Raw genomic sequence first — 20,058 nt, 5'->3', positions numbered from 1 at the left:
ACTGAACAATTATTTTATTGACTTTATCCACAATCTAACTCCCCCCAAAAATAACCAATGACAACACCCCACCCCCTACACCACCTGCATCCGCACAGCTTTTACCCTGAAACCTGGATCCATTCCCTGTATAAAATCACTTTTGCAGAAACTTAAACCATTTTCTCCTTCCTTTGACAACCTACCCCCAATTTCACAAACTTGCAGCCAGTTCTATAGCATATCCTATCTCAATGCTTATCAGCCATTCAATCAAAAAAACAGTCCCTAAAATTTGGAAATTCTTTTATACTATCCCACTGCACAAAGAGGCAACCCTACTAACCCTTTCATTTTCCATCTTATAGCCATCCGCTCCCCTCTCCGTCAAATTCTAGAGAAATGCATTCATAGACAACTTAAATATCTGCTGTAGGGAACCTCCTCAACCCCTCTCAGCACTGATCTAGGCCCCATCAGAGCAAGTCTATAGTCTTAACCCAGACTATAGCAGAGGCAAGAGATAACAATAAACTGGTATCATGTTTTTTCCTTGACATATCCAAATAATTCAACACCATCTCCACCCTAAACTCCTTACTAAACTATCTGAACTCAACCTCTTTGCATCTCTACTGTCTGTGGTTCTCTAGTTATCTTAACATCAGACTGCAATCTGTTAGATGGCAGTCGTCCTGCTTGCCTTTTATACCTATTCAAACAGGTGTCCCCCAAGGATCCATTCTAGGTCACCTTCTCTTCAATATTTTTACAAACAATCTACGCTCTGCCTGCTGCATCTCATCACTGATCCAGTACGCTGATGATTCTTCTATAATTACCCTCTCTGGCAACCCTACTGACCTTCACTTCCTCACACAGAGTTCTTTTAACACCATCAAACACTGATTTATGAATAACTAACTCCTCCTTAACCTGAAGAAAACTAAGCTGCTACTTTTCCTTCCAAAATCTATGTCCGACCTTAAAACTTCCTTCAGTCTTCCCACCTTAGACAATACCATCATTCATGTGGACTTCCATACCAAACTTCTAGGAATTAAAGTTGATGATCAACTGAAATTTGACTACCATATCCAGCAATCCACTAAAAAGACCAATCAAAAACTTAGTATACTGTATAGAAAAAAAAAAATTATCTATCACCTCTAGGACTTCACTTGCTCAAGCGTAACTCCTCCCTGCCTACTCTATGCTTCTCCTATATACTCTCATTCTTAGTGATGTCAATATAGACTGGTCCAAACTTACTACTGACTCACCACAATCCAGCATCAACTTACATGGTTTCCATTAACTACTTATATCCCCCACCCATTTCAATAGACTTATCTTCCAGTTCCACCATTGACTGGATACTCACCAACTATCCTCACCTCTACCATAGCCCATGTACCCTACCTGACTCCTTAAGTGATCACCTCCCCACCTCTGTCCTTAAGCACACCTCCCAGACACACAAAACACACCTATTTAGAGATTGTCATAAGCTCTCTAACTTCAGTAACACCCAGTTTAACTCCATGCTATGCAGTATTGATTGGTCCATCCTTAAACACATCCCTCTTGATGATGCTGTCATTAAATTCAACAACATTTTCCTAGATACCCTTAATTCCCTTGCTCCCTCCAGGAAAATCAGAATTAAATCAAACCATGCTCCATGGCTCTCTAAAGATACTAGATAGCACCTGGAAGTTATGGCTTAAAACCAGGCATACTCCCCATCTACTTAAATACAGACAATTACGTAACTTAGTTAAGAAATTGGTCACCAAAGACAAGACCTCTTACTATGACTCTCCTCAGATAGACAATAAGTCCAACCTACGCAACCTCTGGACCACTGTTAACAAAATACTTTACCCTGGCAAGCCTTCTAGCCCCTCACCCTACCCCAACAAATCTCCTCCTGAAATTGCTACCCTACTCAACAAACATTACAGTGACACTATCCAAAACCTTACATCCTCAAACACTAATGCTGAAACTATCACTACTACCAACAACCCTCATAGCCAGAATCTCTTCTCATTTAAACCTGTGTCAACTTCCTACATCAAATCCCTTCTTCTTAAGCTTAAACCATGTTCTCCCTCTACTGATAACCTACCTGCTACATTTCTCAAACTTGCTGCTGAATATATAGCCTATCCTATATCCATTCTCATTAACAGGTCTAAACAAGAGGCTACAGTTCCTACTATCTGGAAATCCTTCTATACTATCCCACTGCATAAGGGTGGCAACTCCACTGATCCATCTAACTATCGTCCCATTGCTATTCTTTCTCCCATCTCCAAGTTGCTCGAAAAATGCATTCACTCACAACTTCTCAACCACCTCCTCCAACACAACCTTCTCACTTCCACTCAGCATGGTTTCCATCCCCACCATAGCACATTCACTGCTCTCCTCTCTTTCACTCATACCATAGCCAATGCCCTTGATAACAATCAGCTAATATCCTGCCTCTTCCTTGACCTTTCTAAAGCCTTTGAAACAGTCTGTCACCCAGTACTCCTTTCTAAATTATCTAACCTCAACCTGTCTTCTTCCCACCTTGCTTGGTTCTCCAGCTATCTCTCAGGTAGGCAGCAATCTGTCAACTGGCTCTTCTCCTGCTCTCCCTTTATATCTGTAACAACTGGTGTTCCACAAGGCTCTATCTTGGGGTCCCCTCTTATTTAATATCTTTACAAATAAACTATTCCCCTCTTGCAGACAATATTCTATTATAAAATATGCAGACGACTCTACACTCATCTCAATCTCCAGTAGTATCACAGACTTCTCACCCTTACTCAAAACTCCTTTCTATCCACAGAGAAATGGCTATCTGACAATCTTATCCTTAACCCTAAGAAGACCAAGCACCTGCTCTTTCTCCCCTGCTATCTTTCCAACCACAAATCTACATTTACCATAACATGCTCTAACAACACAATCATAAAACCTGAACCACACACTAAACTGTTAGGCATCATTATAGATGATGAGCTCAAATTTAACTTACACTTACTGAAAGGAATAAAAAAAAAACACACCAGAAACTTGGCTTGCTCTATCATAACAAAAGGTTTCTTACTCCAAATGCTAGACTCTCCCTAGCACAGTCCTTCCTCCTGCCCACACTTCTCTACACAGCCCCAATACTAACCAATATATAAGCTACTACCATGAACAAACTGCAACAAACTTACCATAAAATTGCAAGATTCATTACTAACTCCCCCTACAACTCCCATCACTGCCTTGCCCTGAACTCATTACAATGGTTCAAATTCCCTCAACTACTGCTACTTTCTCAATTTCAACTTTTTCACTCCATTCTATACAGGCCTCCATCCTGTCCAGCTCTGAATACTCTTGTATCTACCTATACCCCTTCTAGAACCCTCCGCACCTCTAACTAACAACTTCTGAATGTAGATCATCTAAAGAAGAACACAGGCAAACTACAATATAACTGCTCTATAGCCCACACTTGGAACAAACTTCCTCTGAACATCCGCTCCATCATTCACCCTGCACACTTTAAAAAGGGACTCAAACATTATCTTCTCAACACTAAATCATGTCTCTGCTTAGACCCTACCTGATATTTTCCCTTTATACAATTGGTGCTCCTTCCCTCTGAACTCCTGAAAGCACCTATACCTTCCTACAAAGCCTATGCAAGAAATCTGATTCACTTGTATATCACTTGTTTGATCACTTGTATATAACTTTTGTACATAAAAAAACACATTAGGGGTTCATATACTCATTTCATTGAGAAAACCCTCTTGCTGTAATCTGAATATTTTTGAGTCATATTTGTATTAATATGTTTTGGAGTTATACTTGGTTATGGTACTTTCTATTTTTTTGTTACCTATGTTATCCTAATTGTTTTTGTAATTGGAGCTTTTCTCCTCAGGTCTCCACTGAAAATGGGATCCTGCCCAGCTGGACCAACCCGGTTAACAAATGTCAAATAAAATAAATAAATAATAAATATTTACCCACCTAAAAGTAAATATTTTAACCAAACTTGAACAGACTTATAACCACATAGCTAGATCTGCCTGCAACTCCCCTTACAAATCCCGTCACTGCCCGGCCCTTAAACAACTACAGTGGATTGAATTCCTTCAACTTCTCCAGCTTTCACAACTACAGATGACACATTACCTTCTTTTCAAACCCGCAGACTGTCCCTCTCTGTCCCCCCTCCTATCCCTTTACAAACCTTTTCAGTCTCTCTGTAGTGCTGAACAAATGCTACTTGACACTTACAGGCCTCACAAAACAATAGGTAGATTACTTTACAAATGCTCCTTCTCTCGAACATGGAACTGAATCCCAACGAATCTATATTCTATACCATTTTCAATCCAGTTTATAAGAGAATTGAAAAACTACCTCGCTAACTCTCCCTCCTGATTCTGTCACCACCCCAAACTAACACATACTCCCACACTCATCAGACAATAATCGATTTCTCCTTTCTTTTCTGTATATAACTTTATAACAACTAGTACTGTAGTACCTTAGCTATGCCACTGAGCAACACTGTACTTAAATCTCATCTTCTCTTCCTTAGCTACTATATGTCCCACCCCTCCTCTCTCTTCTTATAATGTTTTTTCGTTCACTCTCTTGACTCTCCTATACATACGTCTTCACCCCTCTATTTCAACCCTTCAACTTATTTACCTGTTCTTCCTCTCTACCAACTTTGTTTAGCCATTAAGATGTATTTGGGACTTATTTTTTTGTTAATTTTCTGATGCTGTATTGCAAATCCCCATTTCTCACCTGTTCTTTTTGCTGAATTTTATCATTTGTTGATTTCCATTTTGGCTTGAATGTATGTAGCTATGTATTCATATGCATATTACTTGTAAGTAACTTTGTTATTATTGTTCTTTTGTGTGTGGAGATTTTCTCCTTGGGTCTCCACTGAAAATGGGCCACCAGCCCAGTTGGGCTAACCCGGTTAACAAAAGACAAATAAATAACTCAATGTCAAGAAATGCATTCTAGTACCTTTTGGGAAGTCAGCCACTCTGAGTAATTGTGTCATCAATAAAATGCCCCTAAAAGTTGATCTATAAGTCAGGAATCTGAAAACTCATGAAGATAGTAACACAGCCTTCAAGCAATGTGTGTCAAGGTTCTAAGAAAATCCTTTAATGTTCACAACATATGTGCTCAGTTATAAGTAAGGGCATGGCATCTAGTTCCAAAAAGATCATTGTATCACTGTACTCATCCCTCAGAAGACCCATTATAGAGTATAATTCCACCTTATGTTTGTACCTGAACAGACACAGGTAGCAACTGGAACATCCACAAACGTTCCTTAGAAAAAATAATAAAGGAAGAAAACACAATATCCTTTACTGATTATGTCAAAGGCATGTCTATTTACTCTGTCTTTGTCTGGCATACAGGACATCCCGCAACCCTGCTTTAATAAACCTTTTACACATGCACATAAACAGCATCAGAACTACTAAAACAAAAGACTTACATTTTGCTTGCAACATAAATAGGTCATGTTGGAGAGAGAGGTAATGTTTCTCAGATAATTCCCATTCTCTGGAACAAGCTCCCCATCTATGTGAAGAAGAGCTACTCCCTAGACCTATTTAAGCACAATTTGGACCACTGGATGAGAAATCGGCAATTCACCCTTGGTTTGGCACCGATGTCTATGATGCACAGTGGCAGTCAATAAATCACCCCTATATAAATCAGATTTGTGGGTCACATTTGGGTTGCACAGCTAGACTCATAAGGGCCGTTAGTCATCAGTCTGGTGTGCACCTATGAACCTATTAAAACTGCTACCTGCTTTTCACTGTAACATGGCCATCTCTGTTGTTCACAGTGACATAGTAATCTTTGTTGTTACCTGTATTTACAGCAACCTCACATTATTTGCTTCCTGTGGAACTACCCAATATGGGTATGTCCTTGCCATTATCTTTTGATGTTAATTTATATTTGTTCCGGTCCCCCCTCAATAAACGCATCACACCGAATGACATTTGACGACCTTTATTAAACTTCCATAACTTTGATTACCAATTTTATTTACAACTGGACATAGTATAGTTGATTGTAAACACAGCATAAACATCCTTGTAATGTTAATCAGGATAGTGTACTTGCTCATCCTGCCCAGTAAGCAGCGTCCATACCTTTGCTCGCTTACTTTACTTATGAAGCAGCGTCCCATCTCACTTCATAAACCATTCATCAAATTACCAAATTACCAGCCAAATAAGCAGCATCCTTGCCTCCGTTTGCTTACCTATTTAGCAAACTTCCTCCAGCTGTCATTTCCTTTCCACAAATCCTTGGAATAAAGCTTCACACACCAGAGGGGGAACAGAATAGGGCAAGCCTGCCCCTTTTCTCTGCCTACCACAACTAACGTGACCAAAATCCCCACCAAACCACCAACAAAAAAGGGAGGGAGAGAGGCTAGCAAGTTCACGCTAAAATGTGATTACTTACTCAGCTACACTTGTCCAAACCCCTTAAGCCCCTCCTCACCCATATCTCATTTCCTCCCAATCATCCCTCCCACCATTTAACCCTTTCACCTCCCCCACCCACTTAACTCCCATTAATATATCAGCCTAACCCCTTCTGAAGATGTCCTAGGACAACTTGGTTTGTTACCAAACCTCATTTGTTCCCGGTCCCCTTCAATAAACACATCACACTGAATGACATTTGACGAGCTTTATTAAACTTCCATAACTTTGATTAACAATTTTATTTACAACTGGACATAGTATAGTTGATTCTAAACACAGCATAAACATTCTTGTAATGTTAATCAGGACAGCATACCTGCTCATCCTGCCAGGTAAGCAGCGTCCATGCCTTTGCTCACTTACTTTACTTAGAAACTTCCTTGTAATCTTAATCAGGACAGCGTACTTACTCATCCTGCCCAGTAAGCAGCGTCCATACTTTTGCTCGCTTACTTTACTTATGAAGCAGTGTCCCATCTCACTTCATAAACCATTCATCAAATTGCCAACCAAATAAGCAGCACCTTGTTTACCTATTTAGCAAACTTCCTCCAGCTGCTCATTTCCTTTCCACAAATCCTTGGAATAAACCTCCACACATCGGAGGGGGAACAGAAGAGGGCAAGCCTGTCCCTCTTCTCCACCTACCAGCCTGATAAGGCTGTTCACCCTCCCTTCTACCCAAAATTGTCCAACCAATGACCTCCTAATAAAGGGAAGGGTTAGGCCAAATATCATTCAGTGTATCCATCATCTGTAAAATACCTTAGAACCCAGTCATCAACCCCACACCTTGAGCTACTAGCACTAGAATGTGCCTTAATGAAACTAAATAAAGTAGGATTATCCATGACCCCACTGTACCACCGGAACCTCCACTCCAGGAGAATACGTTCCCTTTAGTCTGCTTCCCTTAAGCTATTAACCATGGCTCGACCTTTCTGGAATGGCAGCCTATAGCCATAACAAGTGCCATGGAAACTATAACCCCTTGAACACAATTCTGCAACCTGGTCAAAGAAAACCCTTATCAAGTCTCGCACCCAGGACCCTGTCAACTATAGCATCTCACACAAACCCACCAAACTACACAGCTCTGGATGTACAGTAACCTGATTACTGCAGGGAATAGACTAACTCCCAAACCTTAATGCCCAAACACGAAGATCCAGAAGCAGAACCCCTTGACATAGTTCTTGAAAACTCACCTAAGCCCAACAATGAAGTAATCTATGTGCCCAACCATAAACACCACCAGTGCACTCATTACCAAATGGCAATCACCCTACCTATTCAAAGGACAGATTTTTCACTCCAACCACATGTTAGGTACCCCTCAGGCCTCCTGTCAATAAACAGCTCGACTTTGGCCCTCCCCCCCCTAGATGCGGTTTAAACAAATGGATGAGTAACTAAAATCCCCAAGATTTCCACCACCTGAAAGCAGGGTGTTGAATTCAACTGGCTTGCAAGAGCCATGGGGCTTTAGCCTAATAAGTTCCTGTGCTCCTATGAATTTTGTGACTCTACTCCTCCTGTGGGATCCCCACACCCCATAATCCATCCCCATCAGTTTCACCCTAGCCTCCTACCTAACTCTACCTAACTTGCCCCTCATTCCAGGCAATTATCAGCTCCCACGCTACTTGATCACAGTACCACTTGTCCACCAGTCTCTTACACCCTGAAGGCCACAACACAAATTGACTCAGCTAACACCCCTATCATATACTTGAATTATAAAGCTGCCCCCAAAGTCCTGCAGCAAGCGTCTGGTCCTGCTACCTCAGCCTGACAACCAGCAACCATACTACAGTCATACCAACCCAGAAAATAGGCCCTGTTCCCTCAGACTTCCCCAACTGAAAGCATGATGCCTGCTAAGTTGACAAAGACACCAAAATCCCATATCCCTTGTATTTCCCCCTTTAAAGCTTCCTTTCAATATGACCTCTGTCATCCAATCACCTCCAAGGTTCCACCCATTCAAAAGCATGGTTGAGCTTGGTTGGCTTGTAAAAACCCTGGATCCAGTAGCCTATCAACCACATATGGTGTGTGACTCCAACCCCTTTGTGGAAATCCCATCCTCCCCAAAAACAGTCTCCAACACCGTTGTACCCTTCCACAAATAAATCTGCACGTACCCCCAAACTACCCCCAACTACAATAAATCTGATATGACTCACTATAGTCGAAGTAGCATTGCCTGTGACTACAATGTGCTTCATACACCCTGACTTACCATAACTAAAACCGTCCCCATTGTGGTCTACATTATGCCATCCCCCTTGTGGTCTACCTTATGCTATCTGCCATATGCCCATGTCCTCCCTATTCCTCTGCCCCAAAGTCTATGGGGAACAGAAACCAAAACCTGAGCACATTCCTACTCCTCCACCACAAACACAAAGGGCTGCAAGCCCAACAAAATCCGCCATAACCATCTGCTTAATTCTAAGGCTGAAAAACTCAAACAATGTCATCTTGTGCCTTCCATCCTCCTATCCCAGCAATCCACCCCTCCTATCACTGCAAATCCCAGCCCCTACATGGGACCTAATCTAATGAAATTCCACACACCTAAGTCCGTTCACATGTCCATACAGTACCCTCCATATCAACACAGTCAAACCTAGGAACGAGGAGGTTAGCATCCCAACTCAAACCCCCCAATGGCATCACTACCTGTGGATGTTCAGCCGGGCACCAACTTTCCTGCAGCCTCGATCATCACCTGATAAGTCCACCTCCTTCAAACCACCAGCCGATCCGAAGACTGCGTTGGCACAATCTTTGACCTCCTTGCCTAGCAAGTCACCAGCCGAAACCATAGAAGTACCATCTGCAAAGACAAATAAGTGTAAATCATCTGAAATTCTCACCACATTAACCACAACCTGCCAACTCAAATACAAACACTAATAATCACCTTCCCAAAACTCCGGATAATAAAATTATCAGTTTAACATTACCTTTGTTGAAGGGTATGAAGTATGACGCACACGTCTGTCATCTTTTGACATCGCCCCCTGCCCTAGCCAGAGCAACTCCTTCCATCCCAACATAATTCCATGATTTAGTGACTTCAGCCTCTAGATCATCCCTTCAACCTGACATGTGACCAGCTGACTGCATCACTCTCAACCCACCCCCCCCCCGAGCATGAAATCCAACCAACTCGCAAAAATCTCCCCATATAAGTATGCATGAATAGAAAACTGGTTGTATTTGCCTCAGAACTCTGCACTAAACATACACATAAAGTAAGACATTGCCCAATGAATCCTATATTAACCTAACAATAATTTTAATACAATTGACTTGAGGATAATATTGTGTAATCAAATCGAAAATAAGAGTCTCTTAATTTTTTATTTTTTTAATTTACATTTTAGTGAAATGCAATTTTATATAAGGCAACTTGCTACATAGAAACATATTTTTAATGTTATATGTCAGTTACATACAGTTTCCTGAGTAGTTGAAAGCAGTCTGTCTGGCATATTTTTTGTAATAGCAACTATATTATTCCCGTTTCTTTTCATGACGTAACTCTAGTGAGATTACCAAAAATGATCAGAAATTACCAAAATATCGAAGATAAACTCTTCCCATTAATGGTGTGTACTTTTAAATTTTCTTTTTGCTGTATGTTAATTAAGATCTCCAGCACTCCTTCCAACAAGATTCAGCACATTCTCAAGCTGTTAGACACCATGGCACCCCAGCAATGAAGTGAAAGCAGAGCATGCAGTAATCCAACAACAATTCTTCACCTGTGGAAAAATTAAGTTACACATCACAAATGTTTCACTCTATATTACTTCAAGGGAATGATTTCACCCTCATGCATAAAACACATTGCGTTTCAACTCTTGATAGCTGAGTGATTCTGTTTCCCTTTGGAAGCGTGATGAAAAGGCAGAAATGCATTTTATATATATTTCTTTACTTCCTCTCTCTCTTTGCTTGCTTATTTTTTTCTTAAATATGAATAAGAAATAGTTACGCACTAGATATGACCACCACTTCTGTGTTCTTCCTGTGTCTTTCTTTCCCTGAAAACCCCAGTAACAGGCCCTAAATGAACCCCGCCAGCAATGAACAACCCATCAACAGGTGACAGAGTCGCATCACCAACCCCAAGGCTGCTTTTTTCTCCCTTTTTGCCAAACCTCAACCCAAGAACCAATCACCTGTTGGAAAAATACAGTCACACCGCATCAGAAATACTCTATAGGAGCCAAACAAATGCACAGGACATCGTTCCCCTTCAGCTTCATCCAGCGAATCCAACCCTTACAATTTTTTTTTTTTTAATAACATCCGTACAAAAGAAAATATCCTGACAGAATCAAACCGAGCACTGTGACTTACAAGAACACAGCGTGCGCACCTCCCCCACCGACATAAGCACCCATAGCCCGGGAAACAACTTCATATCATTGTCAAACTCAAACAAGAATCTGGACCAAGCATAAGTAAAAGTAGGACAAAATGGCCAAAATAATGCCATTTTCCTCTGTCTCTTTTTTATAGCTAGGAACCTCCGACACCACTCCTTGCATGCATGGCAGCAATGTCTTCCCCAAGGAACCCACAGCCCACAAAATGGCTGTTGCAGCTCTCTCTGGCCCCCAATCCAGCCAAGATGAGGCAAGACCCGCAAAACCATCACTAGTGGATGAAAAGGAAAGGTGCAACCCCTGCAAAGGACCGCACAACAGTTTTTTTGCTTTTTTTTAATAACCTCCCTTCCTTAACAACACAATAACACAAAATGCTCCCACCCCCACCAACCAGGGGACCAAGCCACACCACTCCAAAGCCCCACCAGCAACTGACCGGGATCCCCTTCAGCAACCCAATAGCACCACAGGGAAGAAAAAGACTACCAAGTAAGGGGAGGGAGAAAGTAAGGAGTATTTAAAGCCTCCTACCAAACACGGCCAGAACGAGGTCTTGCATTACCATGCATTTGTAACGGATGAAAAGTCTAACTCTCAAAAGCTCATCAACCATCCCGGGAACCCAGTCTTCCCTGACTTACCACAACGCTAACAATCTTAAGCACTCGGCTTGCGAAAGGAGGCACTGTCTGTGAATTAACCACCAATAAGAAGGCACCACTACTGCTCCCAGCAGATACTACATAACCACACAACACCCCGAACCAAGATCCATACCAGATACAGACAAAATTATCTATCCACCATCAAATTCCCCACAATTTCACCCACCAACTACCTAGCAAGTCACACCAACATAATAGCCCATCAACCCCTTATCCCCAGCCACCTCACGCTGATCACGGCTACTTACCAACTTTAAGCATTCATTGATGCTACCCATCAGAAAGTGAACTTATTACATTTCCCACTTATGTACCACTTTCCTCAACATCCAAGGCCTACCTGCTCCAAAGTTCCTACTGGTCGTCATGGACATAACTTGCAGTAGCAAGTTCAAGCCAAAATGTGATTACTAACCTAACTACACTTGTATAAACCCCTTAAGCCCCTCCCCTTCCTTATCTCATTTCCTCCCAATCATCCCTCCCTCCATTTTACCCTTTCACCTCCCCCACCCACTTAACTCCCATTAATATATCAGCCTAACCCCTTCTGAAGATGTCCCAGGACAACTTGGTTTGTTACCAGACCTCATTTGTTGCATATGACTTGATGAGAAACCACTTTGTATTATTTGTACATGTTATAATTCTTGATGTTAATTTCTAGTCTTTGTATCTAAAATGTAGTGGAGTTTTTCTCTCCAAGACTTCACTATAAACAAGTTTCAGTACAGCCCAGTTGGACTCCCCTCAGGAAAATAATAATAATAATATAAAATAAAATAATACTACCTCATCTGCTGTTTCTGTATTGTTTGCCTTTGTGTCAATGTGGGCATGTAACTGTAGTAGGAAGGTTTACAATGTCTGTCTTAAACTTAAAATGATGGTATTAATTATATGACTGCAACGTAGTTTCTGTGTTATGAATAACAAATAACACAAAAACAACTTATGAGAGCAGAGATGAAGTCTAGTGTAAAAATGAGCATCAGGGCATGGAAATGTATTTACTCAGCAGAGATATTAGAAACTTTGAAATGTGGTCAAATGGAATTAAAAAGGAATTGGGAGAAAAACTGTACATGTGGGTTGCAGTAAAAGGTTGTAGTCTTAAAGAAAAGAAAACTGCATGTTAGTCAAACTAAAATTAATTAAGGACTAATGAGGGCTGAAGTGAATAAGGCTAGTGAGGAGGATGCTGATAGAAATCTAATTTATGGGGCTAGAGTAAATCAAACACAAAATATATAACTGACTAAACAAGATGAAGGTCACAGAATCTTTGCTGAAGGGGAAAGAACAAAAATTTGTAATATTGCAAAACTGATAACTGAGGTTGTGTGCTAATTGCAATTCCAAGTTGTGATGAGCCAGGACTGGTGATAATGACAAAGACATACAAATTTACATTAGCTGATGCAAAGTTCATCACTTTATTTACTCACAAAGAGAATGTTAAACCAAAATCCTGGAGTTTACATTTTACTCTTACTGTATCTCCTTGAGATAGTGTCCATAAAGTGAAGCATGTGTATTAATATTAAAATGGCATATATCATAATGGCAACTTCATTTGGTATTTGATATATAACTATAACATCAACAGCATGTATGGGATAACTGTCCTATTTAATGTTTATTTTTGGATTCCTGTTTTAGTTTACAGCTGTCCAATATCTTGCCCATATTTGCATTACTCTAGAACTGCCCTTTTTCTTCCCAGAGCATACTTAAACCTTCCTGTGTTTTTTTTCTGTTTCCACAAACTCTTTAGAAGACTTTCTTCTGTATGCATCTTTCTGTAACAGTACGTTTTCAGTATAAACAATAGTTTGCATCTCCATTGTCTTAAGCATTGTGCCTGCCTTATTCTTTTAAAATACTTTTTTTTTAAGAACTGTCTTTATGTATTATGATTTATTTGATTTGCCCTAAAATCTTGTTCTACTTATTTTGTGTTAATGTGAGTTTATACACATGGGCTTGCAGTTTTAGCTAGTACATGTTGTACAAATCCATAGTGGGAGTAAATCTGCTTTGAGTGGAAACATTAAAATAAATGCTGAGTATTACAGATTGTTCAGATTCTGTTCCCAAATTGTAGTACAGCAGCTTCCTCTTTTATATATTGCCTGCATCAACATTTCACTGTAGCATTTGTATAACACTTTGTGACAAAAGGTGAGGACAGCTATCAGATCTGGCAAGAGAGATGATTTTGTGCAAGGAGCGTGATTTGCCTTTCAGCAAAATAAATTGCATTTTCCTGAGGACTTGCAAACTAACAGTTGTCACATATACACAGCAGTGGGAATGATCAGTCCTGCTTGTGTTGAGATTGTACTTACTGGATATAATTGAAATATAATACATTACTTTAGAGATCTCATTGCTTTCATGTAGCCACGTAATTCGGGAGCATTTCTGAATTAACTGTTTTCACTGCTGTCATAAAACCACATTTCTTCAGTTATGGCAGATGTTTACCTCCTGTTTAAAAGATGCTTGCTCATGTCAACATCAAACATTGTCTTGCAGAATAAAAAGTGTCTGAGGTGTTCTCTGATAGCATTAATAATAGGCAAATTGTCTTAAAGCATATGATCCTCCATTCCCACTTATAGGTCCACTGAGTGTTGTTAAAATTAATTTTTCATGCATCTCCAATCTGCTTATTTACCTTAGCTATTTTAAAGTGGTGGTGGTGTAGTTCCTGAATGAACTCACATCTGCACAGACACTATTCATTCCAAAACATATGTAACTCTTCCAGAATGCTCATTACCACCAACATACATCAAACTGATAAATGGACAACAGACTTACTAAATGTGATCAGGTCATATTTGCCAACACATTTTCTCTGAAACTTCAGTTTGCAAAATATAGTCTTCATAGTTCTATAAATTAACGTACTCACCCCCAGTAGGTGCCTGCCAGTGAATTAGTTTACTGTATTTTACATACAATTTACATTTTGCTGAAAGGTTTTGAGTAGACTGGATATTTAATTTTGTTAGTATCTCCCTATGTCTAATGCCACTCGCATGTTTGTCTTTTCGGCTTTTCCCGGTTAGGGGTCGCCACAGCGGAACTCCGGTCCGCTAATGATTGCCAGTAGATTTTTTATGGTGCTGAGTTGCCCTCCCCTATGCCCAACCTTCAGCGAAGGCACGCCCATTCATGCATGTCTTTCAGAAGCCACTCAACTGCGGGAGGGACATGCAGACTCCACACAGAAGGCACTCCAGCCCGAGAATCGAACAGGAGAACCTCTTGGAGGCAACAATGCTACCACTGTGGTTTTGATATTGCATATTGCTTTTATATTGCCTTTCCTAATACTGTTTTTTTGTTTATTTATTATTTTCTTATTACCTTACAGGTGTGTGGACTGAAGAACATTTTTCAGCAATGACCCAGAACAAAAGGCATAAGATAGTAGATAGTGATACATGGTACAAACAAGAGTCCACACAGTAATTATGCATAATGTAGGTTTTAATCACATAGTGTTCAGGTTCACTTACATTACTTATATGCTTACATACAGAGGTAATTATAAAGTTATACAAATATTACTACATTAATATTGTACAGTCAGTTGCTATACATTTTATCTATCTATATATCTATTCATATACATCACAAAGCAGATTTGAAGTAGTTATAGGATATACATTGCAAGATGGACTATATGCTATCAAAAGTAATGATGTAAAAGAAATGTTAATTGTTAAGGAAATAATATAAAGAAGGAACAACTGGAAACTATTTGTAGTGTGATGTGATGAAAGCTTTTGTTAGTGAACAAGTTAACCAAGCATGTGTTACTAAGCACGACAATTTCTTAAAACATATGGGATTTGTGGGAAAGAGGTTAAGTTTTAACAAGATGCATTTTGATGAATATTGACAAAAGTATTAGTAAATGAAGGTCACTGAAAATGAGAGAATGTGGGATATGCAACAAGTTTGTCTTGTTAATGGAGTGATGTTTCTTGTAATAGTTAATAATACAAGTAAAGGGTAAAGTGGGTTATAAAGATGAGGTGGAGTTACTATTAGCAAAAGGGTATGCAGATGTTTCAATAACTTTAGTTAATAACAGACTATGGGTAAAAGAGTAAATGGGATAGTATAAATGTTTCTGAAGTACGTACGGCTAGCATTGAGTAAATAATAAAATAAAAGTTATAGGGCTGTATTGAAATTGGGTAGTATTTATTTCACAAGGAATGCTACTGAAATATTAAGGATGCATCTTGGAGGTGCAGAATTTATTAGTAAGGGAGGGGAACCTGAGAATAGTAGTACTGGTTCTTCTTCTAGCTTTTTCCCGGTTAGGGGTCGCCACAGTGGATCACCTGTCCACTCATGATTGGCAGTGGAGTTTTACAGTGTTAAGTTGCCAGCCCGGCACACAACCTTCCACAGAAGACACACACATGCTTAGGGCCAATTCGGAGTGTCCAATCCACCTACAGCATGTCTTTGGGATGTGTGAGGAAACTGGAGCACCCAGAGGAAACCCATGCGACCACAGGGAGGACATGCAGACTCCGCACAGAAGGCACCCCAGCTGAGGATCGAACTGGAGAACCTCTTGCTGTGAGGCGACAATGCTAACCACTGCACCACCGTGGCCGCCAGTAGTATGAATGATTTATTTTGACATGTTTAAAGAAAGTGTCATTAATTCATTTAGAATAGTTAAGTGCATTTAGATTGAGAGAATATTTATGTTTTCAGAGGTAAGAGAGGAAGACTTACTGGAATTTGTTTTGGAGTAATTTCAGATTCAAAACTGAACCATATAAAGAGGAGATATTATATAATGCTAGGATAAATGGTGACTATGGCTAATAAATCATATTATATCTAGTTTCACAACATATGTATTCAGTATTCTGGAGGGTAAAATAATAGAAACATAGAGCATGAGAACAGCATTTATGGATTAAATACGAGTTAAACTTGAAAACATTGGGAAAATGGCAAAGAAAAAGTTGTTCAAAGAGTTAAAGGCAAGCATTATTAAAAAAAATGTTCTTTATGGAAACTCTGCCAATAAAAAAAGACACAATGGGATGATCAGGTGATACAAAACTATTAATGTGATAATAAGGAGAAGAAATAAAAGGCTACTATACATATGGGACTAGAACATAATTTTATGAAGTGAAAAAAGAATCATGCTTATATGCTTGTGGAGAAGAAAAAATGGTGAGTATATATGTTATTATTTTGTGTTAAGGAAAATGTTACAAAAGGAATGTGGAACAGAAAAAGTAAGGAAGATATGGACTAGGTGAAGAATATAAGAAGTGAATAGTGGAAAATTTGATAAAATCAGTTTATGTGTACAGTATAACGGGAAAGCAAGATGTGAAGTGATATTATATAACAATGGAATTTGAATAAAATTGTGGTCACAATTAAGTTTTAGTTGTGGAAAGCTGGTGGCAAAGGGAATAAAAAGTGACTGAAGCTGTTTTGTGTGGAAATGTAAAATAATGTGCACATATGCTTTTTAATAAAGCACCCATTCCCTGTTTTGGTAAGTGTTATGGGCTCTTTTATATCCACCTGAGCCACAACCAACTCATGGAAGATGGGACCTCACTTAAGATCTCATTCAGAGGGCTATGACCTCAGGAATACAACATCCCTTTTATTCTGAACTGCAATACCAATATTAAAAAAAAAATGCAAGCAGTTGATGGCGGAATATAACCCACTTATTCATTCATTGACTCATACTTTTTATTCTCTGATACTCATTTGATCCTATACAGGGCCAGTGAAGAGCTAGAATCCATTCCAGCTCTTGGCTGGCATTAGGCTGATAACTGTTAATATGTGGGATGCCAGTGTGTTGCAGGACACGCACTTATAGACACATGCATGCACAGACAGACACAAACGCACCTCATGCAATCCTGCAGATATGCTAAAGACCACCAATCTGCCTAATGGCATGATTTTGGGAGGTAGGAGCAAAACAAAACACAGTACAAAAGCCCACATGAACACAGAGAGAACATGCAAAGTCTAAGCAGAAGGTATCGCATCTGTGGACAAACTGGAAAACCAAGAGCTATGAGACAGCAGCTCTAACCACAGCAATGCTCTGCCACCCCCAATGAAGTACCTCTGAAACATGTATACCTAGAATGTGCTTTCAGATCTGTAGTAATGTCACATCTAAACAAAAATATTTCGCGTATTTTAACTATTTTACACTGTTAGCATTAATCTTTGATTAACTTTGCTTTACTAAATGCTACTCTGTATATTCTGTTGATTGTCTTTTGTTTATTTAACAATATTTTGTTTTTTTATTAGGGACTAATCTCAGGTCTCCCTTTTAAAAGGTCTCTTGCCTAATGGGACTACCAGTTAACAGAATTAGTCAGTTAGTAATTTAATTAATTCAGATATATTTAATTCTATTAGTATAGATATATTATAATACAAGATAACGGCAACAACTATAATCCTTTGGCATAGCAAAATCAGGTCACTTTGCTTCAGACCACACAGAAAGTAACTGCCAAGTGCACATATGGAGAAGAAAATAATGAACATGATATTTTTTAGTGGTCTACACTGAATATATTTATTCCAGTGGTCATTAGGGCGTAGAACAAACCGCCTATAGGAAGGATTATGTCAAACTGTTCCTATTTCTGGGCTGCCTGTATAAGCAGAGAGCTTCAGTTCATATATATAGAGATAGTAGCATAAAACAGTGGCTCCATCAACTAACTGCCGAAACGCAGCAGGCAGGTAAGGGCAGTTACAGGGTAATTTCACATGATAGTATTAGCTTACAAAACATAAGGGAATACTTAGGTAATTTCAGTGTAATTGGATGTCTAGTCCCTTGAGATGTTAAAAAAATTGAATGATGGGGGCTAGTCTGCTAGAATTTAGCACACCCTCGTTTCCAAGCGACGAACCTGGTCATAACCTGCTCCTGTGTAACTGTGAGCTAGATTCAACATGTTAGAAGTTGTTGTTGAGAAAAGGCTGGTCCCCTTGCTTGTGGATGTGTCCAAGGTGAAGAGAGGTTGCTTGAAACCAGAGCAACCAGCTATGAAGTAAGAGTCCTAAGGATGTTCCATATTTAACAGTGGAAGTTCACATAATAGAGAATCTGAAGGTTGGCTGGTAATGTATGTTTTATGCTCAAGGTAATGAGAAATGTATAAATTTTGTTGAAGTAATAAATGACTCTTTCTGGTGCCTGTGGCTTTATAGTTTTGTGAAAAACTGCATGTTTTAAATACTTTTATTTTATGGACTCACTGAAACAAAGCACAATTCTAAGAGAGAGTCACTAGTAAAAGTAATCCCAAGCACAAATCCTGAGTTTTGTCCTTGAGCACAACAAAACAGAGTGAACTTTTTATTTCAAGTTCTAATTTCTCTTACTATCTGCCCATTGCTTATTTTCCTGGCAAAAATGAAGCCTATTTTATTTTCTTTGAATAAAATCACTTTTTGTTGGTGACTATTTGTTGCATTGCTATTTAAACAAAACAACTGGTGGAAAATGTGGGCAGCATTTAATTTTGATGTTACGTGCCTCTGGCAGTGTGTTTTTTCTCCATTACCCATTGAGAGAGAGAGAGGGCTATGGGTGGTTCATATAGTGAATCAGTAGAACATAATTAGGTGTACTTGTCTTAAGGTCATATAATGACAAAAGTCAATAAGCTACTCCAGAAGACTACAATTGCTACTAAGGGGGTGTTAGCAATGGCCAGATCCAAGGATCTTCTGAGGGCTATTCCTCTGTTAAAACAATTTAGCAGTGCAGATGATTTGAAAGCCAACATCTTCTCCTTGGAAAGGATGGCCCTCTCCTACTGCCAAGGAGGCTGGAACTGAAGCAGATGGGAAACAATCCTTGCAGCACACCTCATCTGGTAGGCCTTCCATGCAAATATCGGCACTCCTAGCTTGGACTGTAGCAATACTTCTAAAGTAAAGAAAAACCTTTCACTGAGAACAGGAGCCATATTAGGAACTCAAGCACTCAAAGTCTATAAATTGAGTTTTTCTAGAGGTAAGAAAGTTTGGGCAAGGCCTTTGTGGCAAGCAGACTCAGCAAATGCTAAAAGCTTTGTAATGCTAGTTGAAAGATTTTTCTGTTACAAAAGACTTCATAAAGAGGCATCTAGCATTGATGAAATAGTCAACAAAGGTAAGAGAACCATCCTTGCATGCGGTGCTTTATTTAGGAGATTAGAGAGCACGTTGCTAAGCACTGTGAATGTGATAAAGGAACAGACTTTTATTCGAGTAATTAGAAAGTGGCTAAGGGGTGAAGATGCTGGAGAGTATGACCAAGTGACTGCACCCCTCTTTAAAATGCAAAATTTGTTTGAGGTGAAGAGAGACTGAGTCTGGAGCAATCAATATCAGGGC

The sequence above is a fragment of the Protopterus annectens genome, chromosome 17.part0 (genome assembly GCF_019279795.1).
Source record: "Protopterus annectens isolate FY-2018-M chromosome 17.part0, PAN1.0, whole genome shotgun sequence".
In the NCBI taxonomy this organism is placed as follows: domain Eukaryota; kingdom Metazoa; phylum Chordata; order Ceratodontiformes; family Protopteridae; genus Protopterus; species Protopterus annectens.
The sequence above is the reverse complement of the archived record's forward strand: the minus strand, read 5'-3'. Positions refer to the sequence as shown.